This window comes from Podarcis erhardii (assembly GCF_964252035.2).
Source record: "Podarcis erhardii genome assembly, chromosome: 2".
Lineage (NCBI taxonomy): Eukaryota > Metazoa > Chordata > Lepidosauria > Squamata > Lacertidae > Podarcis > Podarcis erhardii.
Window position 1 is genome coordinate 57,417,960 of NC_138498.1, and position 24,488 is coordinate 57,442,447.

The 24,488-nt window shown below is 43.2% G+C and overlaps 1 long non-coding RNA gene across 1 annotated transcript; it reads right to left on the bottom strand.

Moving 5' to 3' along the window:
• Positions 1 to 18,570: 18,570 nt before the first annotated feature.
• On the bottom strand, positions 18,571 to 23,959 carry LOC309335824. Its single transcript, XR_014153746.1, has 4 exons — positions 23,935 to 23,959; positions 22,646 to 22,675; positions 21,942 to 22,079; positions 18,571 to 19,084 (listed from the first exon to the last, which is right to left on the bottom strand). It is a non-coding gene; the product is annotated as an uncharacterized lncRNA (long non-coding RNA).
• Between the last annotated feature and the right edge of the window lie 529 nt (positions 23,960 to 24,488).

Genomic DNA, 24,488 nt, shown 5'->3' on the forward strand with positions numbered 1-24,488 from the left:
TGAGGCCGGTCTCTGCCCCAAGGAGCTGTTCAAATAAAGCGAAAAAGCAAACCAAGGGTCATAACTTTTTCAGACATTGAAACAAGGTGGAGGCATAGAGCTACCGCCCTTTCGATTTGCTGTACATTCCTTTTGCACAAATGGAAACAGAGGCAAAATTACAAAGTGTTAAAGGAAGCGGCTGCTGCTGCTCCCGTGGGCTGCATTCGCCCTAAGAGCAGTATTTTACACCAAGAATTTTGGGGATAAAATGTTTAGGGTTAGTTTTTTAAAAAAGAGGCTTTGAAAACAGAATTCTAGATTCCCTTCTCAGGGCTCCCTCCTCAGGGCTTAGCCACACATCCACAAACAATCTGAAAATTGCTGAGATGAGCAAGCTCTGAATTTCCCTGCACTTCCTCTATACCAAGAATGACATTTTTGCACCTGGTGTAGGCTCCCTTGCCTGCCTCAGTACCTCAGTACAATTTCCAGAGAAGTGGTTGGAACAAACCAGCAGAGAATTTTGTGACACCTGAGAGACTAACCAGTTTATTATGGAATAAGCTTCACCACAGGCTCAGCACAGGAAATCTTGAGTTAAAGGAAGAGGAGCATAAACAGTGAGCATAAAATGGATTGTGAACTGTGAGGTCAGAAGGAAATGAAATGCAGGAAGTACATTATTAACAGTGGCCGTTCATTAAATAGTTGTTGGTGAAAACACAAACTTACAGGGATGCCAAGAGGATTTCCTGGGCCCAGTATACTGTTGGATAATTGCAATTTGTTCTGTGTGGCCTGCCTTTGGACCTGTCTCAGAAGCAGCAGCAAGTGCAGAATGCCCTGGTGAGGTTGCCTGTGGGGAACTGCTGACCATCAACATACAATATTGGTGAGGAAAGCTGTGCTCTGGTTGCCAATATGCAATATTTATTTTGACATATAAAGCCCTAGATGACTCAGGACACAGATAATGTGAAAGATTGTGTAATGGTTATAGGGGTTGCTCATGCGTAAGTTGCCGCCACTCCTGGCTAGGTTGCCTGGTTAAACCTTTCCTGTCTGGACAGCCCTTCACCCCGTAGCTGTTCAGTCGCTAGCAGAATCCGTCAGTGGGTGTTTTTTGAACCTCTTCCAGCATAGAAGCTCTTTGACGCCAAGTCTCCGCCTACTCTTCCTGCGCGGAAGTCTTCTGCGCAGGGTGGGTGTGGGAAGCGGCGGACCCGTGCTCTCCCCGCTCGTCTCCGGCGAGGAGTCCTGGAGCCCGCTCGCCGATTTCCCCATCTGCCCCCCTTTATCCCTGGTGTTACGCTGATTTCCTTCCCCAGCCGATGAGCTGCCCCTCTCCCTGCTGAGCCCTTCTCCTGCATTGCTTTGGAGCCTTGCCTCCGCCTCTGGCTCCGATGGCAGTTCCCTGACAGATTGCCTACTCCCTTATGTTTATTTATTTATCTCCTAAATTTATATACCGCTTGATGGTAGAAAAACTCCCAGAGCGGTTTATTTATTTATCACACTTTTCCCTGCCGCCCAAGGAGCTCAAGGTGGTATAAATGGTTCTCCCACCCTCGTGTGAACCCCACAACCAGCTTGTGGGGGAGCTTGGGCTGAGAGGCAATGACTGGCCCAAGGTCACCCAGTGAGCTTCATGACTGAGTGGGGATTTGAACCCTGATCTCCCAGGTCCCAGTCCAACTCACTGTCCTCCACACCATGCACGCAACTGAACTCTGAAATCTTCCGGGGGTGCCCTTTTCAGATTGCCACAGTCCTCTGCAATACACTTACGTGGTGATTTGGGTGAGGGTGTTCTCAGTTGTGGAACCTATCTTGACAGTGAACAAGACCAAAACAAAATAAAAACAAAATCCCCAAGGTTATGTACAACGTATACAATTCCCACCCCCTCCTACACCAGGACTGTGTGGACAATGAAGAGGGGGGTTATAAATAATTTTATGAAATAAAATGAATAAAAGGTGAAAGATGCAAGTTTAGAAATCACCCCCCCACCAAAAAAAAAATTCAAACAGAAAGACAACACACCTCTCCATAGCAGGGAAGGCGGAGGTCTGGAGACCTCATACCTGCTCATGCTGCTGTCCAGCTGTTAGATGTTTGTGGACAACTTCAAAATCTCTGCTTGCCCTTCTTGGATCTCATTATCTTTAAATTGGATTTCTGAACACAAGAAGACCCACCCTACTGCAGCACCCAATTCTCACCATGGCCAACCAGATACCTACGGGAAACCTCAAAGCAGGACCTAAATGCAACAGCGCTCTCTTCCCCATCGCAAATTCTCAGCAAATGCCATTCCAGAGGCACATTGCCTCTGACTGTGGGGGCAGAGCATAACCACCAGGGGTCCTTGTAACCACTGGGCCTTCAAACAGAGAACTGTCCTCTAACTATTTGGCAAAAAGAGGACTGTACTGTGGAAAGTGGGCCACGCAGCCACCCTATATTAGCTCCAGGAACGCAAAAAGAAGCTTAAACCCTCCCCTAACCTGCTGTTTCCTTCTCCACATGTGTTCTTGCCCTTGCAATCAAGCATTTTTAACCCTGCGGAGGGGAAAGTCCATACCGAGTGCTGAGAGCATTGTGCTTCTCCGTGTTTCTTGTGCAAGAAGTTGTACCACAAGATATCGGGTGACCGGTGTGCATTTATTTGGCCTATGATGATTCCTTTCCTTCTCATTCCTTGCCATTTTCATTGTTCGTTGTGCATGTGTAATTCTGCAACCATGCTAATTCTCCCAGATATCATGCTATTTGGGTGGGATGTGGGGTTTATACTGTATCAACTTTACTAGGTATTGCTGCATGACTATAAAATAATCAAAATGCAGTGCTTAATGGAGGGGCAGGGTTGGAAAGAAAAAAAACAAAAACCAAGCATACAGTTCCAGAAGGGGGAAACAACCCCATGTATTTACAGGGGAAATACTAAGGCCAGGTCCAGGACAAACAGGGGAAACTAAATATATACATGCTGCGTAGCAAGGTTGCTAGTGTGGTCACAGTCAGTTTTGAGATAAAAATCGTTTTTTTGAAAAACCCATATACCCTGTGGCTTTTCTCCGTAAAGAGTAGAACACGAAATGACTGTACAGCAAGCAAATTCTTGCATGACCTGGTTATGAAAAGTATCTGAGTGACAAGCATTCAGTACCATTGGTTGACCCTGCTAAGAATGAACCACAATTTGATCAGTCATTGGTGTTCTGAAACCAATAGATTGATGTCCATTTCACTGCCTTAAGAAGAGGGGTGAATATAGGAATGACCTAAGTAAAATGTACATGTTCCAAACTCCTGATTCTTCCCTCAGAACCGGCCCTGCCATTAGCCAGAAGGAGGCAACTGCCTCATGTGGTAGATGCTGATAGGCAGGGGCTAGTGGCAAGGCATTGGTGAACGAGGTCTCTGTGTGTGCCACATGGCCCGCCCTGCCCCTAGCCCTCAGGTACAATAGAGGGTGTTGCCCGGCCACCAGAGAAGCAAGCTATTCCAGTCTGCTTTGACAGGTAGAACAGAAGGGGACACCATTTTGTCCTTTGCATTCAGCAGCAAAGTTTCTCAAGCTGGCCATGTTGCCCTGAGTTTTAGTTAAATCATGCCTTCCCCAGAGCCTTCTATGAACAGTAGCTAAGGGGCCTTCACAAAAAGCACAGCTGATGACCCCTCTCCCTTTGCAGGCAGTCCCCATCCTCATGATACGAGAAGCAAGCCAAGCTGTATACATTATCACATGGGTGTTATCAAAAGCTATACCTCAAATCTAGGCAGCAGCCAAAAATATTGTGGCGAGGAGAGTAGGGTGGCGGGGTGAGATGAAATTTGAGACTCACAACAGAATCTGTCATCATGTAAATCCACAAATCAAAGTCAGCCATGTTGACCCACAAGAAAAATTCAAAAACTCACATTAGGGCGATACCTTGAGTTGGCCAGCCAACAGGAGCAGCTCTTGGTGGGGCATCATTGCCACTTACCAGGAGGGGCTAGGTGGTGGTGAAATGGATGCTCTGATTGAACACAGACAGAGCCAATCCAGTGCTCCCAGGCAGACATAATCTTGCTGCCATCTTGCTCCTCTCCCTCCTGGTAAGTGGCCATGCGTGGAACTCTGTCTTACCTGCCCCCCCCCCCCCGATAGATGATAGATAGATAGATGATAGATAGATAGATAGATAGATAGATAGATAGATAGATAGATAGATAGATATCTGCAGGCATAACTCTACATCTGGCTAGATGGTAAACAAAGCAAAAAATAAAATTGGGTGCAGAGAGGGAGAGGAAATATGCAACTTTGGTGGGTGGTGAAGTTATCTCTGTCTGCATCTTGTAAGACAGAGTAAGGAAAGAAGGCATCTGGCATTCAGATGAGGGTTTTTTAGATGCTGACGGGTTATCAGGTTGTACTGAGCCCTCTGTGCAACTTGAGACTGGACTAGCACAAAAAACAGCAGCCCCCCCCCATCCTTCTTCTTCTGGACCCCTCCCTCCACCCTTCCTGGATATTGTACTATAAAGGCTTTGGCATCTTGTCCTTTGGTTGCAGGTGTGCAAATATCACTCAGTTGTAGCATTTGGTACCATGCCAAGCTGGTTACCCGGATCCAGTCACAGTTATGTTGGTGTAGTAACATAATACAAGTGGTTGTGAGAAGCAGAACGGTTTGAGAACTGGATATGTGTTGTTGGATCTCATGCTACTCAAGAACTGTGCACCTGCAGGAAGGAATCACCTCACTGGCTGTCAGAAGCAGATGTCAGGAGCGGGTCAGCAATAAATCACACATTGTAAGTCAACTCTTTATTCAAGGAAACAAGGTCTGCTCAGGAGGCCAGGCCTAGTGAGCACAGCAACTCATTCCAGTGGATCTTGCCCCTATGAGGCAGTTGTGTGGACTGAAATTCCCCACCTTCCCACAGTTGCCTAAGTCTTCTCCTCACCTGGGTCTTTCCCAAGAAATCTGAGATGTCACAGTATGGCTTTGTGTCTACCTTTACTCCTCCCTCTTCATATCTCTTCTGGTTCTGGAAGACTGGGGGGAGGGAAGCTGGTCGCAGCAGGAGGGGGACACACCCTGAATTTCCCCCCAGCCTAATTCATCTCTGCCTCTTGGGCCCCCCCTCCTCTCCAGCTTCCACTTCTACCTCTGATTCTGGGCTGCCCTCTGCCACTGACTATTCCTGCTCACTAAACCCTGTCACCTCTTCAACTTCCAACACTTCCTACTCCCAGTCTGCTCCCTCTTCTCCCTCTGACCACCATCATCATCCCACCCACCCCCCTGGCACTGAGCCTTCTTCCCTTAGGGGTTCCTCAACTGGTGCCTCCCACCCCCTCACTGCATCTAGCCAGTCCATGACAAGAGAAGGACAATGCTTGGGTGTGCAATAACCACGTCAGTCACCCAACCTGTATCACTGCTTCCTGCCGCTATTAAAATATAAGAGATGATAGGAGCTGCAGGCCGCCTGGAGGGTCACAGGTTGCCTACCCCTGTTTCAAACAATGCCTGGTTGGAGTCTGGGATTTGACACAAAAATGGTAATTACCTTTAATGGCCAGTTGATGAAAGCAACCGTAATTAAAAGACAATTTCTTGATACAGAGATTTAGACAGACATCAACAGTTGGGGAAGGGTAACACAGCCCACCATGTACAGCTACAGAGAGATTGGCAGGTATGTACAGGGTAAGTCTTTTAAAAGAGGCCCTGTGAAACATGTGTACTCTGTATCCACGGGCCTCTTTTATAGGACTCACCCTTTATGTGTGCAAATGCATATACAGTGGTACCTTCGTTCTCAAACGCCTTGGTTCTCAAACGCCAAAAACCCGGAAGTGTTCCGGTTTTCGAACGTTTTTTCGGAAGTCAAACATCCGATGCAGCTGTCGTCTATTTCTGGGGCAGCTGCACCAATCAGAAGCTGCACCTTGGTTTTCAAACATTTTAGAAGTCAAATACACTTCCAGAATGGATTAAGTTTGGCACTTTTGTTTTTGCTATTTATTTTGCATTTTTGTTTTTGAGGCTTTTTCGGTTAATTTGTTGTAACTGTGTGGAACCCAGTTCAGCTACTGATTGATTGATTGATTGATTGTGTGACTGTGGAAATGGATATAAGCCCCACATCCAAACAATGCAGGTAAGATTTTTTTTTTTAAAATTCATAATAAAATTGATGGTAAATTGCTGTTTTAGGGGTTGTTTTTAAAAGTCTGGAATGGATTCATCCGTTTTGCTTTACTTTCTATGGGAAAGCGCGCCTTGATTTTGTAACGCTTTGGTTTTGGAACGGACTTCCGGAACGGATTAAGTTTGATAACCAAGCTACCACTGTACATGGAAAGGAACTGTTTAAGAGAGATGGAGGGACAGAGAAACAGAACTGAGAATTAGCCTAAATCTGGAAGCATCTGGAGGTGCCTCTGTGTGGAGATCAAAAGAGAGATAGCACATTTGCATCCTGAGGGTGGGTGCTTGACGCTTCTCACGCTCTGCTTGCGTCTTTGTATCATAAAACAGATATTACAAAAAGCACCGCAAGCCTCCAGCATTCTTTCCTCCAAAGGAAACAAAACCCAGGTGGAAACGAAGCCCTTGGAACATCTTGCCCTTCTTGTGGGGAGTGAATTGTGCACAACCCGTGCGAATTAACCTCTATCCAACTTAACAGCAATAAAGGAATTCCAGGGAAACTTTCCTTGGTCTTGGCAGGAATGCGGTGGGGCAGGAGGGAGAATGGTCTGCAGTGGGAATTGGGAACCTTCAGCCCTTCAGATGCTGTTGGGACTCCAACTCCCATCATTACTGACCTACAGGACCAATGGTCAGGGATGATGGGACTTGTGGTCCAGCATAGGGTTGTCATGCATCCGGAATTCCCTGGACATACACAGCCTCAAACAGTGTCCAGGCAGAAATCAGCTAAATGTCCAGGATTATCCGGACACATGGGAGCTGATGTTGGCAGTGTCATTTTTGCTAATTTCCCTCCAAAATAGCTCAAAAACGTCCAATTTCTTTGCAATTTTGCGCGCACACACACACACACACACACACACGCCAACAACTTTGGGCAAAACTAAAAAAAAGCTCCGCAACTTTTCTGTCCAGATTTTCACTTTTTGAAATATGGCAACCCTAGTCCAGCAACATTATAATTTACAATGATTGACTGATTGATTGATTGCATTTATATCCTACCTCCCCACCTCCCACACACTGCAAGGAGCACAAGGTGGTGTACACGGTACTCCCCTCATCTCATTTAATCCCCACAATAACATTATGAGGTAGGTTAGGCTGAGAGGCAGTGATTGGCTGAAGGCCATCCACTGAGTTTCACGGCCGAGTGGGGATTTGAACCCAGCTCCTAGTCCAATACTCTAACCACTGCACAGGTCCCCGACCCCTGGCCTACAGGAATCCTTTTTGAAAACAACATTTACCCTCAAAAATCAGAAAACAAAACTTTTATAGCTAGCATTTATCAACAACAGCAGGCAGGAAGCTGCGAGAAGCATCAGTGACCACCGCTGACAACAACCTTCTCTGTTGGGTTGCCACTTCCCCTCTCAGCCACAGTGCTGTTTAAAATTGGTGCCTGAGGGAGTCTGCTGCTATCTATCAACACATCACACACCTTTCTGGTGTTTTCTTCTGCTTTACTCAAAGGGGCAATTCATGTTTGTTAAAGGCTGAATGTTTTTCAGACTCTACACTTTGCCTGAGTGCAATTAATGAGTATTTGCCTTGACTCCTTGAATATGAGCACCAGGTAGGTTTGCTTCTTATCGCTAATAATATATACAAAGGTGACCTTTTTAAAATTAAGAAGGGTTTTTCCCTGACAGTAATTAAAAAATGTCAGAGTGGCCATTCTAAATATACTAGGCAGTTATAGATGTGTGTGTGTGTGTTTCCCCTTTCCCCTTGTGCAGTTCGATATGTGCTTATTGTATTGTTTCGTTGAGGGTGGGAACCATATCTCAGAAGACAGGCCCACACACTGAGGAAAAAACCTGTGTTCCAGTCTGTTGCCCTCAGTTCCAGAATTTATAATATGCGTCACGACAGTGGAGAAAATTAGCAACGATGGATACAGGAGATTTCAAAGTTGAACTCGAAACTATGCCAAATGCATAGTTGTCCACCTCAACAAAGAGAGACCGGGGGTGGGGGAGAGATCCAATTGTGAGCGGAGGGCTGTTAGCGAAGCAGTGATGACTTAAAAGCTGTTTGGTGACAGGGAATCCATGCAGAGTCGAGTCATAAATTGGACAATGCTGGGAATTGCACAGGCAGTTTCTGAGTAACTCTGAACAAAGAGTGGAAGAAGCTGCATGGCCAGAAATACCAAAGTTCAGGTTGCTCACTTTAAAATGGCTGCTATTCAGCTCTCTCTCTTTTTTGCATACATGCAAGCAGATACACATGTATGCATGAACATTCCCTGTGTAACTTCCCTCTCAGGCAAAGCCTCTCAAAGCAATATGATTAGTTCTTTATTTATAAAAGTATTTCTATACTGCCCCTTCATAAAATACCAGGGGAGTGTACAGCAGTATAAAAACATTTAAAACAAAAACATCAAAAGCCGTATAGAACAAGCATTAAAATGACTGGCTCAACTTAAACAGGTTTAAACAACTGAATAGGCTGGTTGATGGGGGTGGGGGGAGTTCTCAAGAGTTGCTTGAAAGTCAAAAGCCAGAATGCCAGCTAAGACAACTCACAGACTCCTCTGGATGATCTCAATGATCAAGCTTGGACATCAGGGCTCAGGCTATTGTTAAGGTAGCCTGCCCTGGACCCAAGTTATTCAGGGTTTTGTATATTTAACAAAAGGGCCTTGAACACGGCCCAGTAAAATATGGGCAGTCCATGTAGATGTTTTAGCAATGGTGTCACCAGCTGCCCCAGCAAACAGTCTAGCCTCTGCATTCTGCACCAACTTTAGCTTCCATGTGTCAGATGCCTGGAGCTCATAGCCCAGCAGCAAGACGCACAACCATATACTTGTCTTTAGGGAAGAGAAGAAGTGTGAAAATTATCCCAGGTCAGATATTTGCAAATATGCAAGAAATGTGTCAGCGCAGCATGGAAATGGCTCTCCCTACATTCCTGGGATCTTTCCATCCTACTCCTGACTTGGTCCTGATGATTCCTAAAGAGCATGTGTCCCATAGTCACCCGAGGCAATCTTTCTCTGCCTGTCCCTATTTTGTTTCCTGCAAGACAGTCCAAGTGCCCTTAAACAGACCCACCAGCAGCATAAATGATGACAGTGACCCACCATTGCTACCAGTGGATTGGTGATGGATGCTGCTACTCTATAGCAGTGCTGGAGCTGAATTCTGGTGTGTGGCTCTGCAGTTGTGATCTTGAGCTGCAGTGAGGACCCTAACATAGACCATTAAGGGCTGAGCTAGCAGAAGTGATTAGCGTTCAAAGCTCAGGGCCACTGTGAATTGATTTCCTGGTGCTGCAGCTTCTACTGCTACTGCATTGGGCGAACTCAAATAAACTGAAGGTTGAAAGTAGTTAAGCGACATTTTTAAAAAATGAAAACCTTTGTGGGTTTAGAGAAACTGAGATGCTAACCACAGAAAGCTTTACTTTGTAAGTATAAGAAAGGCAGTTTGAAGTCCAGGCTGCGTTTGGGAACTTTTTGATAGTTGGAAATTTTGCTTTCGTAAAGTCAGTGTTCTAAGAAACACATCATCGTTGAACTCACCACCAGAAATAATGGAAAGGCAACTTTCTTTACTCATTTCTAATGATCAACGATTCCATTCTCTCCTACTCCTCTCCTATTTATAACTAAATATAGCATATTAGATCCAGATTGTTAGTCTCACTTTAGCGCCATTGAAACCAGTAGGGCAAGTTGGTCATCATGACCTCAGTCCCATTGATTTCATTGGAACTCAAGTGTCACTAACTCAGTCTGGATCCAACCTAAGACCTTCACTGATTTAAAAACTTTTTTAAAAAAGTTTGTGAGAAAGGAATAGTTGTAAAAAAACACACACACACACCAAACAAACCCACAGCTATTATCTGCGCTATCTTTGGATGTATTTGTGTGAACTGGACAAAGTGGCAGAAGGCAAGCAGCACATTTGACAACCTTAGTTAGCTTTATATCAGGTGAGAAAGCTATATTAAAAACTTAGATCACTTAGCTTCCTCAAATTAACCTGGAAGTAATTAATTGGTATACACTGATGTTTACAGTTAATAAATGTCAGAATGATAGCTGGATGCCAACCCATAATTTATATATTGCAGTGTGGGTCCAGATGCTTTTGAAAAGCCACAAAGTTCAGATGAACTTCCTTTGGTAAGGAGCTCCAAAGTGTTGGAGCAAACCCGACTTCCGGGTTGGCGCCATCGCCGAATGGCGGACTCCCTCCGAGCTCCGGAGGGAGCCTGCTCGGTAGGGGCTGGGTCCTGCCGCGCCGGCGACGCGGGGACCCTTAAAAAACCATGGGCGCTAAAACCCATGGACATGGTGACTCGGCTGGCACCTTTTGAGCCCCCCCGACCCGCGAAGGAGCCTTTTTAAAGGCTACGGAACGGGTGACGGGGGTGGTGGTGCTTTGAGTCCTCCGCTTCCCCTGCCGAGCGAAGCCGCATGCCATTCGACGGAGAGCGCTGACTTCTTCCATTGGAAATTTGGACTTAAAAGCATAACCCGTGAGTAATCGGAACTTGGATTAAAAAAGGCGAGAAATTTTTAAAGAATTCGGAACGAGCGGGGGAGGCATAAAAAGGAAGTCAGCCCCCCCCCCGTTGTAGAGGAGCTAAAGTAAAGGACTTAACATCTAAGATTGAGCGCAACCTTATTTTGATAAAGTTATGAAATTTCGCGATGGAAAATTATAAGATTGAGCTGGAGGAGAAAAGTGGAATTTATTTAAAAAGCAACCCCCCCCCCCCGGAACCTGGGAGCGTTTTAGTTAGAGCGCCGGGAGAAGACAAGGAGAGGTTTTGACAGCTGTCAAAGAGCTGTCAAAGCAGAAGAACAAAAATGAGAACTTTGTTACGAGGACTTTGCCGGTTATATTTGTTACAAATTGGATACAAAATGTTTAAAACAAGGAATAATAAGTTACTTTGACTGGTGGACGTGATCTGGAAGGGAACTGAGTTACTACAATCCACCTAGAGGAGCTGAGGGATATTACAAGTTGTTGGCATCAAATTTGACAGAACTTTTTATCTCCTGGGAAACTGCAGAAATGGAACATTATTTTGGCTACAGAGGTTTACACACTAAAGTAGACAATAGACTTATCTATTGAAAAATGGAAGGGACTTGGCATCATGTTTCGTTCCTGAATAACAGAGCCTCTGCAGTGGAATTTAGAAGCTTTTGGAATTAGAACATTTGTGCAGGAAAACAGGAAAAGAAAGAGGAGAGAGATTAACAAGAACAACAAGAATAATAAAAATTGGATAAAGTTGGAAGTGGGAACATTTGGGACATCCAGATTTGAAAGGTTTAAGAAATAAAATTGGAGTTTTACTCCCAAGTATATAAAAATCTGGATGGAAAAAATGGGCCTTTTTGAGATAGACTCCTTCCAAGATTGGACATTTAAAATTAAAGAAGACTGGTAAAGGACTATGGTTTAAATAAATGTGGGAGCTCCAGGAAGACATCAGTTGTTGATCAATATGGGGAACGCAACCAGGAAAAGGGGGAGGGAAATTTGGAATCCAAAGGCTGTAAAATCATATTTTATTTTATTATATTTTAATCTATTATGTATATTAAAGGGGGGAACGCGCGGAAGGGAATAGGTCGATCTTAGGAGATGGGAAAATATTTTTAAATTGGGTTAATGATAATAAGGTTAAAATTTGGGATAATAAATTGCTGAATTTATCTGTAAGAATTGGAATATAAGAGGGGGAGGGGAGGGGAAGTCCTGGAAAGATGTTACGGAAAATAAGATCTTAAATTTGGATGTTTTGTTTTTTTTATATTGTTATAATTGGAAACTCTTAATAAATATTATTTAAAAAAAAAAAAAGTGTTGGAGCAAACCCCACAAACCATCTCATCATCAATTCCTTTCTGAAGCAGGCTCTTAACAAGTGATGGTTGTATGTAGAAAAGAGTTTTCTCAGGTATGCAATTTCCATTAAAATGCACCATTTTAATAGGTCACCAGCTATACCTTGAATAGCATCTTTAAATTAACAGATACTGAAAGATTGGCTGAATAGGTTTTCACCAGGGGTATTTGTTAGTACTGTATTTGGGCTGCCACATTTTGCACCAAACAAACTTCAAGGCCAGGCCCATATTAGCAGTGTTTCAGGTTCCAAAAGCACACTGGAAGGTTGCAACTATCTGACACTCACAGCTACCCAATAAAATGCCACTTGTATCCATGCTGCTAGAGATCACACAATACTATGGCATCCATCATTTCTGGGTTCAGCAGACTACTCATGAGGAGTAGTCACAAGAGCTTTGGTCATAGAAAATAGGCTATAGCAAACACTGGGTGAGTTTAAAGGTATTTATCACCATTGGCAGTGAAACAAAGCAAAACACTGTACAATCCTATTCTGAAGTAGGTCCCTTGAATTCCATGGGACTCACTCCCAGGTAACTGTGCAATGGATTGCAGCCATCAACATTCTTAACTGGCTTATCTTGAAATTGAGCAATTTCCTCCCAAAGTGTTTTTCTTCTCTAAGAGCCTAAGTTCAAACTAAGATAAAATTAAAAACAACTCTCATGAAACAGAGAGCATCGGCCTAGAAACCACAATGAAAAATATCTGCTCTAAAAGTGGTTTGTTTCCTGGAAGCTGTTTTTGCCAGCATGTAGAAGTAGAAAGGAGTGAAAGGCCACTGAATGTGAACAAATTCACTACAAATGCACTACCTGACATTCTTTGGGTGGGGAATAGGTCAGTGGCAGAGCATAATGGTATCCATGCATGGTTAGTGGTAGAGCTCTTGGTCCACATGCACAAAGTCTTAATATCCAATCCACATCCAATCTCCAGGTGTGGGCAGGAAACAACTTTGGCAGCTGTGACCTTGAGCAGATGCCAATCAGTGTAGACCCAGGACGAGGAACTTGTGGTTCTCCAGATGTTGAACTCAGCCTCCCATCATCCCTAACCAAGGGAGGGCCTCATCCCCCACCTTGATGAAAACAACACAGAGTTAGATGAAACAATAGTTTGAACCCGTGGATGGCAGTTTTATACATGAATAAATGTGTTTACAGTGCCCTTGAAGAAACTTAACTTTATTTCCATTTCAAAAGAGTTAAGCAATGTATTTGCAGTTGGTTATGCTCCAGAGATCAGGTGTGCTTGTATAGTGTCTGGAGAGAACATTTGTACTAGGCACCCAGTACAAATGTTTTAAGGGTTCTGAATACAGCTTTCAAGGATCAAATGGTAAATGATCAGAATAACGTAAAATAAGAGCCAGAGTTTCAATATAAGCAACCTTTCCACCTGGTTTGGAAATCTGTTAAATCAGTATCCTCAAGGAAGAAATTGGAAATATGGGTTAGCCAGCTAACTAAATACAGTGGTACCTCGGGTTAAGAACTTAATTCGTTCCGGAGGCCCATTCTTAACCTGAAACTGTTCTTAACCTGAGGTACCACTTTAGCTAATGGGGCCTCCCGCTGCTGTGCTGCTGCCACCACCGCATGATTTCTGTTCTCATCCTGAAGCAAAGTTCTTAACCCAAGGTACTATTTCTGGGTTAGTGGAGTCTGTAACCTGAAGCGTCTGTAACCCGAGGTACCACTGTAGTATAACTAGAAAGCCTTGTTCAAAACACATTCAGAATACATTACATTTTATGAATACTTTTGGCAGTTGTTTGAGATGTAAAGATATATATAGATATATTTAGATAGATATATATAGCAAAGCAAGGAAAAGGCAGTAGAGAAGAGGAAAGAGGAAAATGTTTAAAAGGGCATAAGAAGGGAGCCTTTTATTTTCATCTCTCAAAATTATCCATTCATCTGCTCACTGTGACTATCTTTCAGCTCTATCATGAAACACATCACAAATTTTTGTGAGAGGATTTACTTTGCTAATAATAGGGGTATACACACAGTCAAACATTTATCCCCTTTTGCTTATGAAGGATAATTATGAAAATGTTTCAGAACTCCTTGGTGTTATTCCCTAAACAGGGCTGCCTTCAGATGTCTTCTAAAAGTCTGGGAACTGTTCTTTGACATCTGGTGGGAGGGCATTCTACAGGGTGGGTACCACTACTGAGAAGGCCCTCTGCCTGGTTCCCTGTAACTTGGCTTCTCGCAGCGAGGGAACCGCTAGAAGGCCCTCGGCACTGGACCTCAGTATCCAGGTAGAACGATGGGGGTGGAGATGCTCCTTCAGATATACTGGACCGAGGCTGTTTAGTAACTTTTGTTATTGTGCTGAGATCCCTTTGTACTAAAGAATTTCCAGAATAGAAAATACGGTGTGGTGGGGGCGAGTAGCCCCGGGTGTTACCACTGAGGGAGGTGACAAAATGCCAGGCGGCACTCACCTGGGAGTGGTGCAGTGGGTTGGGCACCCACAGGCTCCGCTCTGCCCCAAACAGTCTGCCCACCGCCTCTCCCTCAGCTGTAGGGCAGCTGAGTGGGAGAAGGCAGGCAGACTCCTTGGAGGCCCCACAGAGCATCCTGCCCCAGCTCACCCCACCCCAAGCACCCAATTGGCTTGCTCCGCCGCTGGATATAGACACACACACACACCCAGGTCAATCGCAGATCCCTGCCTCAGGTTGCATGTTTGTATGGTTCTTTTAAATCTGTCACTCTCATATGAGGGATGTGAAGTCCTGTGCTTCAGCAATGATGGTTGCCTTTGTCTTGATGTTTAGAATCTTGAGGCACTTACTGGGACTCCAAGCCATCCCTATAACCCCATCACAGACTGCAAGAAGACATACAAGCAATACATTCATTATCGATGCAGTTGAGGGCAGTAAAGTCTCATTTCTTCACAACCATCAAAACATTATGGGCAAAAGAAGATGGCAGCTGCCAGTCTGCCACCACTATTGAGGGGGAAAGGCAACCAATGGAGTGGAAATGATGAAAGAGGAAATTATGACAACTTTTCAAAGTTCTGGCTCCCCATTAAGAGATATGCTCCTAATATGCGTATGTGGACAACATTCCATGCATACAGTTTAGAATATGGTTCCATTTTACAGCTGAGGAACATTGATGCACAGCAGTAGGTAATAGCCACAGATCAGTCAATGAATCCATGCGAAAAAGTAGACATGTTAAAAATTAAATGACCTAAGAGAGGTTTTCCCCAAAACTTCTGAGCAAACATGGCATCTCCCACCCACATTTATGAGTAATTAGCAGAGCTTACAGAGTGATGGCATAAGCCCAAGCACCCTTCCCTTTAGAAATTAAGTACTGACCTCACCTCTGCTGCCAAGCAACTAGACCCAGAGAACACATACATTTCTCACCACTGAACAAGTCCACTCAAAAGCACTCAAAAAGCAAGTTGCCTCTGACAATATACTTAACTCAGTGTTTTCATTACAAAGGTTGAGGACCTCTGTTTACACACACACACACACACACACACACACACACACAACTTTTCGTTTCCTTTTCACTCTCCTCATTTCCTTTATTCCAGCAGCACCGTTAATTATTATTTTTAAAATAATAATTTCATTTCAAAGCACATTACCACCACAGTGGAAGAAAGCACTTTTTGTTTCCAGTGTTCATCATTAACTGATGTGGTATGTTAAGGGAATGAGTAACGGCCCAACCTCCTCCTATTCCCCCACTTTTTTATGACTGGAAGGTTTCATGTCGCTCACCAGTGGTCATTGCAATGTTCCCAATGAAAGCAAAGACGTCCTCTGCTTAGTGGGCTTAAGCTACAGGAGGGTAGATTTCGGTTGAAAATTAGGAGAACCTTCTTTACTGTAAGAGCATTTCAGCTATGGAGCCAATTACTTGTGGGACTGGTAATCTGCCTCATCAGGAGCCTTCAAGTAGAGGCTGACAAGGCATCATTTTGGGAGGTTCTAGCTCTTGATTCCCTCCACTGATCAGAGGGTTGGACTAGATAGCCTACAAAAAGGATCAGGAAATGTGTGCCTCCCATTTCAAAACTTGAGTGTCTCTAACAACTGACACATTTACAGAGTGTTTGAGTAGAGGTCTGTGCCACAGGGGCTGTTGAGGAGAGGCCTTATAGGCTTTCCTCTTGCTGAGGAGAGATCTTGCAGGTTTCCTTCTTGCCTGCTACCATCTCCTCCCTCCCCATTTTAGGAGGGGAAAGGGGGGATGGGCAATGGTGGGGTGCAGACCCCGATTTGAGGATGAGTTTGATGTGGTGAGGAACTGTGTTCACATTGGAATGAGACCACTTTTAAGTCAGGCAGGTGCATTTGCATATTAGAGCTCCCTCCATCAGATAATCTCTCCTATTCCTGACCAAGGATCTGGTTGCGTTTTGGACCCTATGACACAAGTGGATGTTATTCCATGTGCAAACGGTGTGTGTGTGTGTGTGTGTGTGTGTGTGAAGTGACTCTGGAGCTTCATAAATGGTTTATCATGGGGAGAAATCTCTGTGTGGTTTCACTGCCCACATATGTGGTTTCATTTTGTCAGACGAGCCATTTCCCCACCCGCCAACAGCAATATCACTTGACTAGGAAAAAGTATACACAGAATAATGTATGAAGAATGCATTACGTGCCAGTTTTTCCACATACACATATTCTTCATATGTGAAATAAGTTATACAGGGTTCAGTGGGTTTACTCCAAAGTACCTGCCATTTTGTCCTGCACTGTAGTACAGTGCCATCTCCATGAAGCTGACTGTTTTTAAGACTTTTTTTAAGATAGGCAAATGTCCCCATAATATATCATTCTGCCCTTCAATCCCTGTAACATGAATTGATTTTTTCTGTTATACTGGTCGGAGGCTGCTGGTTTCTTTGTATGCTGGCTACAGATATGAAACTGCTCCATGATTATAAATGGGGGGTACTGATCCGGGTGTGCAAAGGGGTATTATCCAGAAAAATGAACGTGGCAGGCTTTGCAGGTCAGAGAGCTTTGTGTGAACTAAAGTTTCAGCAATCGCTGGTTCAAGAAACATTTCATATAGGCTCTAAAATTTCTTTGGCCATCATTACCAGATAATATGAGCTGAAACTGTTCTTGACCCTTGTGTCACTTACATACAAACCTCAGCAATGACAGTTAGGAAAAATGATTCAAGGAGATGGAATAGAGAAAACCCCAGTGTACCAGTATATTCACCATGGGACCATAGCTGAACATTCCATCTCACAATAATAATAAAAACCAGAAATTGCACAAAATAAATTTATTTAAATATGTTATATACCTACAAAACTTTCATAAATACATTTTTGTTGGCTTGGTTTGCAAATATTATGCAATACTTTATAAATAAAATTATAAATAATTTTGCAAAGAACAATAATACTATATATAAATTACCTGCATTTCTGTGTAGATATTTTTTAGTTTTGCAATCTTCAACTTTCAGCTAGAATTGAAGTATAAATGACTAGACAACCAGGGACAATCATCTAGAAAAGTGCTTATAACTCAGTTAAAAGCAGCATGTTACATGTTACAACTTACGGCTTCACCAGGGCCCAAAATATTTCTCACAATCCCATTTGAAAGAAGTGCCTAGCCTATGTTGAGTGTTAACTTCCAGAGGAGTTGTGGTCATTAAAAGAAACGGAGGATCTATGTCTTAACTGACAGCCCAGTTCCTGTGGAATAAACATCAAAAGGAAATCCCACAAGATTTGAGATGTGTTCGGTGGAAGCTAGTCTTTTAGGGCAAATGGGGCACTGCCCCACAAAGCTCAGCCTGCCCTCAGCAAGCCCCCACCCAATAGCTGCCAGCTTCCTACTTACAGCCAGCCCTGAGTAGCACCCTCCAGCTTCCTCCTCTTTAGACTCTGATGCCCTTGTAGAGCTCAGCAGGGAGGAGGCTGGGAACAAAGATAGAATTAGCTGGTTCTGCATCTGATTGGCTCTGGTTTCATTCAATCTGATATCCCCTGCCTTCTCTCCTACCAATCCCAAAGGGCACCAGTCTTCACTGGATGGATTTCTGGTGCCATTTGCCCGTAATCCATGAGTCCCAAACCCAACAGTTGGGAGACACATCAGACAAAGACAAAATTTGGAGCACACTTTCTTTCTTTATCCCTGTTTCTCCTGTTTTCGTTTTCGATTATTATATTGGTATTGCTTAATCATTTATAATTTGGGGAGGGTGGGTGTATTTTTAGGTGGTGAAGGAAGGATGGCAGGGAGTATAAAGCAGGAAAATGTCTGAGGGATTTGTTGTGTGCTGAAATTTGTGGAAATATCAATTAAATATTGAATAACATAATAATATAATAATAATTTATTATTTATACCCCACCCATATGGCTGGGTTTCCCCAGCCACTCTGGGCGGCTTCCAACTGAGTATTAAAAACAATACAGCATCAGACATTAAAAACGTCCCTAAACAGTTGTCTTCAGTTGTCTTTTAAAAGTAAGATAGTTGTTTATTGCCTTGACATCTGCTAGGAGGGCATTCCACAGGGCAGACGCCACTACCGAGAAGGCCCTGTGCAAAATGAGATCATAAGTAGTAGGATTTCTAGAATGATTTCAGGTACAGAAATAAATATGTATTACAATTTGATAACATTAAATAATATATTAAATAAATAAATAAATAGTTTTATCTTTGACACACTGTTATAAGTTAACAAGCAAATTGCATTCCTTTTCTTCTTCTTCTTCTTCTTCCATGATACATACTGATGAGAGTCCTGGTTTGTTCAACACACTTGATTAGTCAAAGAGATCCTCTTGAACAGCAGAGCAAATGATCCTTTGCACGGTCCAAGTTCACAGCCTTGCTTTTTTGGGTCGCAAATGACTGTGCAAGGTTTTCAGAAAGCGATCAAGGTATTCTAAGAGTTTGTCAACACTTTTGCGTGGTGCTGTACAATTCTCATTCTTCTCCTGTGGGCAAAAAGTTTGCATTGAAAAATTACTGTATTTTTCTCTCCATAACACTCACTTTTTTCTCCTAGAAAGTAAGGGGAAATGTCTGTGCGTGTTATGGAGTGAATGCCTACGGATGGCGGGGGGATCTGCTGCAGTCGTGAGCAGAAGATCCATGGTTCCCCTTCCTTCCCTCCTCTGTGGCTTGCTTTGAAACAGCAAAGTGGGAGAGGAGCCACTTACACAGGTGTAAGCGGCTCCTGTCTGGTTGGCTGCTTTAAATCAACCGAGCTCTCTGTCCCTCTCCCCTCCCACTCAGCTCGCTAAATAGCAGCAAAGCTTTTCAGCGAGCCGAGCCGGGGAGGAGGGAGAGAAGCAGAGCCTGCTTGTTTTAAAGGAGCAAAGCGGGAGAGGAGAGGAGCCTTCTTCCCTTATACCCCTCTCCTGCATTATTAGCAGCATCCTTCTCCACACACCTCACGCGTGTTCCTTCTCCCCTTAAACCCCTCTTCTGTATTATTAGCAGCATACATATTTTTTCTTGTTTTCCTCCTCTAAAAACTACGTGCACGTTATGGTCAGGTGCGTGTTATAGAGCGAAAAATACAGTAGATTGTTTGTGGCTTGCTTTTAGTCAGGGGCTTCAGGTTGCTAATGGGTCATTGAGAAATCACAAACAAGTCATGGGCAATTATTAAAAATAAAAAATGTCAGATTATTTCTGGAAAGGAAAAACTAGGATTGAATGGGGTAAAAATACTGGATTGGCATTTTTCTGTTAAATCGTTTTTATTAATTTTCCAATAAAAAACATCCAATTAACATATCAAATTAGGGCTGGCATTTTTATGCCGATGATGGATGGAAAACTGTGGAAAACCTTCACATATGAGGGGTGCCAATCTCACAATAAACACTTGTCTGGAACCACCCAGAGTGCAGTGTGCGGAAATATTATCTTCCACAGGGCAGATATGTTGAGTATGGTGTCCCATGATTCCTGATTTAGGTGGAAGTTGGCATCTCTTGTATCACTAACTTATCAGGCTATTTATTACTGACCACACACATGTGACTAATCCAGGGTCAGTCAAATTGGTGCCCTGCTAACACTGTTGAATTCAATTCTCATCAGTCCCAACCATCATGGCCAGTGGTCAGGAATGGTGGGAGTTGTAGTCCAACAACACCTGGACAGCACCATGTTGGCCACTCCTGAAGCATTTAAAAATATGTTGTTTTTGTCAATTGATTGCATTAACCCAACATATCAATATTTCTAATGAAGATAACCTTCACCACCAGGAGTTCCTTTAGGCTGCAGTCCTAAATTTAGTTCTGTACACACAAAGGATTACTTTGTTAGGCATGGTAGCAGATGACCAGTGACAATGAAATTGCAAATTCAAAAGGCATCTTAAGGATGCCAGGGATTTAACGTAGGACCATCTGCATGCAGAGCAAATGCTCTACCACTAAGCTACAGACCCTCCCCCTAATTAGTCATCTTCATGACCATCAAGTATCTTAAAAACCAGCAAAATGCAATTGCAACCAGAGGAACTTATCTGTTGCAGCTCCATCATGGTTTATTTCCAAAGATGGGAATTGAAATTATTACTCTGAGAATATGCACTTGATGTGCAAAGTCAGCTGCTTCTCCCTCAATGCTCTTTCCTAACGTGATTGCTGTATCAACATTGGATCCTTACCAACAACCTAAGGAGGAAGCTGTGCTCCACCAAATGATATGTGCCCCTCTCTCAACAAGAGGTCTGCATGCAGAATTTAACTCCTGTATATGCACCTGTGGTGACTGAAGACAGGGCTCAGAAAACACATCTATGTCCACACCACATGGATCATCCAGGCCTATTAAAGGAAGCATCCTTTTGATGCAAGCGGTAATATTCTGGAGTTGCTAGTTCTTGCATATGACATGGGTTGAACCAGGTCTGTATTTTAAGCATATATACCACAATTTCCCACTTTGTGATAATTTTCCTGGCCCTCCAGCCACATTACTAAATCCTAACAGTAGAGAGCTGAACCTTATTCTTATGGAACAGTCCTACCAGCAGTTTCACTGACAGAGTGGTTCATAGGATTGAGGACCCAGATCCCAAGGTGGCATGAGAAGACAACCTATCCAGTTTGTATGGGAGCTGATATTTAATGGGATCTGTCCCACTCATGACCAGGGCTGCATCAACCCTCTCCACACCTCCTGCTCCAAATCTCTGCACAGCTCAGATGTTCACATGAGGGTTCCCTCCACTCCCAGAGCAGCACGTGCATTAGATGGATTTGTAGCCATTCTCGGGAGTGCCTGAGGACTATCAGAATGGTTCCAGATCCCCAGCTCTAGCCCACAACTGCAACCAATATTTTAACATTACTGTTGAGATGTGGTCAGGGCAATCCTAATGGGAATTTAGAGAATTACAGTGGGATTTGGGAGAGGTTATGTGTTAATAAAAATAAAAATAATGTATTTGTACCCTGCCCGCCTGACTGGGTTGCCCCCCCCCCCACTCTGGGCAGAGCAGCGTTAAATAGATCAGAGTTGGTCAGCTCTGATACACTACACATACTTAGAATGTTGAATTTGCTACTGCTGCACAAACACCTGTTTATAACCACTGCAAATAAGATAGCACCTCATGGTTTGGCTGCCTTTGATATACCATCATAGCTATGGCTCTGGATTTTGTGGCTTTGGGTTATTATAGGCCCTACAGCAATATGGATCCATCAGGATGTACAAATAGGGACAAACTGGAGCTAAACGAAAGCAACTTTGTAAGGTTTCTGTAAGGGTAAATATGTTCCAATATACCGTTGCTGAAAAGTTAACTAAAATAGCTTTACTTACATCATTTTTTGGCAAATATTCTTTTAAGTGCTTAAGGTTTCTGCGCAAGTTGTCGATGCTCCTGTTGTCATCAGTTTCAGCCCTCACTAATTCCAATGAGTTGATAAATACATCCAAATTATCCTTTACACAAAATTCCTGAAATGAGAGTATGTGAGGAATTATGTAGCCTTCTGTAGAATAACATACTATATGCCAAAGTTATTTAAGACCAGACACAATTCAGTATTCTTGCACAATTCCCATTTACATATTTCTAAGAGCCTTCCACAGAAGAACTTTCAGGAAAGTCATGCCTACTCTTTTAAGGAGTAGTATTTGTTCTGAATAGATATCTTTTCCTGACCTAGGCTTAGAATGCCATGTTGATATCCATAAATGATAGACATTTCATTAGGTGAATGTTCTGTACCTCACAAGCCCTTTTAAGACCACTCACAATAAGTGGGAACTAACTTTGGCAGGATCATGCTTTACCATTTTAAGGGAAATCCGTTATTTTGAAAGATAGGTTCCCATTTGAAAACAACCCACTTCCAAGGATGTCTTTTAAACCAGGACATCCTAATGTCGTACCCATGTTCCCTCCTTTTCAATATGCCAATTGCTTTACACACCAAAAGTACTTCTTCTAGCAACCCATACCAAATATTTGAAATGATTCAACATTTTAAATAAATAATAATAATGTTTTAATTTCTTACCTGGAAATTTTCTGGGACAAGTAGTGATGTCTATAAATATTAAATGACAAAATGTAGTTAAGTAGTGGCCGTGTGAAAGTCAAAGTACATGTTCAATTAGACAAGGTTAAAAATTAGATATGCCTTGATAGTCCCCTTTGCCTGCCCCCCATGTTCAAGGGTTGCCTCAACCTTAGGAACATCAAGGCAGAGGATTACAAGAGGCTCAGCAAATGGCAAGGGCCCATTATTGACTGGAAGAGGAGAATTCTATGTAACTTTTCATGTCTTATTATCCTAACCCATGGGTAGGCAAACTAAGGCCCGGGAGCCGGAGCCGGCCCAATTGCCTTCTCAATCCGGCCCGCAAACGGACTGGGAATCAGCGTGTCTTTACATGAGTAGAATGTGTCCTTTTATTTAAAATGCATCTCTGAGTTATTTGTGGGCCATAGGAATTCATTCATACCCCCCCCAAAAAATATAGTTGCCCACAAGGTGTGAGGGACAGTGGACCAGCCCCCTGCTGAAAAAGTTTGCTGACCCCTGGACCTAACCTATCCCTGTGGCATTTTAGAAAGGATGCAGCTTTCTAAAGGGAGAAAGAATATTGAAAATATGAAAAGGGTGTTTTGGATGAGAATGGAGGAAACAAGGAAGGAAACAAGGGATCTCTGAATACTGTACCTCTGAAGACACTATCTCTGAATGTACATATGGAAAGGCCCAGTAGCACAGCCTGGGTAGCTCAGTTAGTTAGAGTTTGGTGCTGATAATGGCAAGGTTCAATCCGTGTATGGGACAGCTGCATACGTTGGACTAGATGATCCTCAGGATCTCTTCCAAGTCTACAATTCTATGATTCTATGATCTGCTTTGTATGCAGAAGGTCCCATATTCAACTCCCAGCATCCCTAACCCTGTCTGAAACCTGGAAAGCCATTGCCAGTCAGTGCAATGACTCAGAATACTGAGCTAGATGGACCAATGGTCTGAATCACATTATGACAGCTTCCTATAACATAACAAGAGGAGTTTCCTATGTACCTATTAACTTTTAATCAGGTAGGCCCTAAATTCCATTGAGCCTGTGCCGGGGAAAAGTGCAGGGTTCCAAAGACACATTTCCACATGTAAATCTTCTATAATTTCCTTTACTTTCTCATGTGCCCGCCACTGCAAGTCCAATTCATTCAGAAAGGCTTGGTTTTATATGCATTTTTACTCAGAATCAAGGTTCACTGAATTTAGTGGAGCTGAGGAGGTCTTTCTAAATAAGCATGCAAAGGATGGCAGGTTTAGTTTCTTACCATGGCTGGATCCTTGGGTATCACTTTGGTCTGCAACTAGCAAAATACAAAACAAGATTAGCTGGTAGAAATGCATTCTTTCATGATCAAATGTTTTAAAGTTCAGTCAAACATTAGTTAACTTTGCTTTACAGTTATAGCATACCCGTGTCAAATCTTTCAGACGATTCTGTGTTTCTATAAGCCCCTCTATACCGGTAAGTTCTTTTCTCGCAGTCAGATTGTGTGCTGGTCTGCAATTGATGTATGCTCCAAGGCAAAGGATGATCAAACAGTGGGGCAGCATTGTGGTGATAGCAGTGTGCTTCAGTTTCCTTGTTCTGAACCTGGTAAGACTTTGATGCTCTTATATATACACATGAAGCTAAAGGAAATGATTAATATCTCACCACAAAAGTCAAGCATACCCAACGGAGGTGGAGGGGTGGGAAATTACCTTGAATAATGGAATCTCCTAGCTGCTTATCTGATGTTCAGGTACATATGATTTGTTGTGAAGAATGCTTGAATTTTAAAGGGAAATGTATACATATATGGGCACAGAGATAAGCACT